Source organism: Perca flavescens, chromosome 18 (assembly GCF_004354835.1).
Source record: "Perca flavescens isolate YP-PL-M2 chromosome 18, PFLA_1.0, whole genome shotgun sequence".
Lineage (NCBI taxonomy): Eukaryota > Metazoa > Chordata > Actinopteri > Perciformes > Percidae > Perca > Perca flavescens.
Genome location: NC_041348.1, coordinates 2933840 through 2936580, shown reverse-complemented (window position 1 = coordinate 2936580; position 2741 = coordinate 2933840).

Genomic DNA, 2741 nt, shown 5'->3' with positions numbered 1-2741 from the left:
TATTAACATTGTCTTGCGTGTAAGTTTATTCAATAAGCAATATGTCTGCTTGGGGTAAAAACTACTGCACTCAGAGGCAGTGACGGACTGGGATCAAAAAACGGCCCTGGCATTTGCAAGTTGCAACACACTGGCCCTATTTTCAAACTACACCAACCTCACCCAAACATTGAGATAAAAAGCCCCCCAGCATGAAAAAAGCATCAAACATGACTAATTGACTAAAGAAATCTAAGTTGACTAACATCAAAACGACTGATTAGTCGACTAATTGACTAAGAGGGAGCAATCTCACAAATTAGTAACTCTGCCTAATGAGAGAAACCCTCCGATGCAGCTCGCTGCAAGACTATCTTGAATATTTTTGGCTGCATGCATAAAATAACTTATCAAAATAAACCTAAGACTATTTAAGACTAAGATTATTGTTATCAGTGGTGGCCCATAGAGGGCAGCCCTTCTGGCATTTGCCCAAATAACAGATGGCCAGTCCGTCACTGCTCAGGGGACCTGCTGAAGGATTCCCTTTCATTTAGAACTGTGGCTGAACTACTGTTGAACCATAGATGGCAAGGCGGCAGATTTTTTATTTGAGTATGTATGGATGGACAAACGGGAGGAAAGGAGGGACGCTTGTTTCTCTTTTAAGGAGCTGGTGCAACCCGGGACAGATTACTGTCAAGGAACGTGTCTGTAGCCCAGACATCAAACTTTTGGGGATGGAAGCAGAGGTGGAAAGAGTACAAAAATAGCGACTCCCAACAACAATGGAACGGAAGTGACATGTCTCACTTTGTAGCTAAAACAGAGAGCTCAACACACAGGGTGAAAAGAGGAGCTGCAGCAATGTGCAGTACAACAAAAATATGGTGTTGAAAAAATAAATTAAACCAGGGGTGTCAAACTCAATTCCACTAAGGGCCACACTGGAAAATGAGACTCACATCAAGGGCCAGACATGTACGGGTTTAATGACATGCTTTTAATTAATCTAAAAAGTCACATATCTTTAACTGTATTACTGCATGTCTCATATAGTCTTCTTACTCACAGTTTGGTCGACATAAAGTCCTAAAAAAGTCAGCCAAGATGTTCTTAGCCATCATAGAAGAAAGCGGCCAAAAACTTTGAAAAAAAGTAACAAATCTGTGAGGGGCCGGATTTGGCCCATGGGCCTTGAGTTTGACACACGTGATGTAAACCTATTCTGGTACAACCTCTAAATACAATTATGAACCTGAAAATGAGCATAATGAGCACTTTAAGTAAAAGTACAATTATTTTTGATGAAATCTGACAGTACAAGTAAAATTACCAGTATAAAAAAAAATCTACTCAAGTAAAAGTTAAAAGTAGTTCATTTAAAATTTACTCAGAGTAAATGTTACTTATAGTGTGTGTTCACTCCAGATTAGTGTTTTTTTCTTATTTCTCTCAGCATACACTACCATAATCATCACACAACACACAGGCTTGAAGGAAAGCATTTAATTCATCAGCAGGAGTTTAGACCCAAATACACAGTCCAGCTGTAATTTATGCACCGAATGGCTCAAAATAGTAACACCTGGGTCTGCCGCCATTCAAACAAAGAGCAAATCAAAATACATTGTTGTTGTTTTACATATGGATCCATGCCTGACATGTTGGATTGATTTAATCAATTTGGAATTTGAGACTGAACCCGACAGGCTGAGCTGTTTTAAAGTTGTCATGCGGTTTCCTTGTTTTAATGTATGACTTGCTAATAGAACAGCAAAACTGCATTCGCTAGCTAGACTACACATGCACCTTCTGGGCAGTACATCATGCATTCTGCAGACTAACTGAGCCCCGGGGAGACAAAATCACCACCTCAGCTGTACAAGCTGATGTTTTAAGGGTGTTTAAAATAACAATTGTTACTTGATTAATTAAACCCACTTTTTTTTACCAATAACCGGCCTTTGTGTCCAGCTGCTTGGTCCCTCACGCACAGCCTCGTGAAAAACATCGGGAGTGATAGTGGTGTTTGATATCTAAGTCATTCGTGCCCATAAATCATACGATTCACCAAAAAAAAAAAAAAAGAAATGCAGTAAAGTCCAGTTTTCACTCCATGATTCTAAACTAAGTGCAGATTGTTTCCTTGAACAATAATTTACACAATGAATGTTTGGTGCACAAGCGGTTTTACATCAGTCTCAGTTTACGTTTAGAGTGCACAGACAATCGCAACAACCTAATTTACATTCTCCATTATGAGTGACAGGAACACACACACACACACACACACACACACACACACACACACACACACACACACACACACACACACACACACACACACACACACACACACACACACACACACACACACACACACACACACACACACACACACACACACACACACACACACACACACACACACACACTTAAAGAAAATCAATTATAACCCCCCGTTTACTGATAAAGTCCCAGAAAGAGTCACCGAGGCACTGTGAAAGAAGACAATCAATATTAATATATGAGCCTCAATAGTGGAAAGCAGGCCTTAAAGGGGGTGGGGGGTCGGGGGGGCAGTATTCACAAAATGTGCAGACACGAGATTGGTAATAACTTTTTTACAGTGACAGTTATCTGCATCGTTTTACCTTACGTCATCCGACCTATCTGTAACAACAACTCAATTATAATTATTTATCCTTCTCTTCACTTAAAAGGAATATTACATACATTATACATATACTGAATAAAGT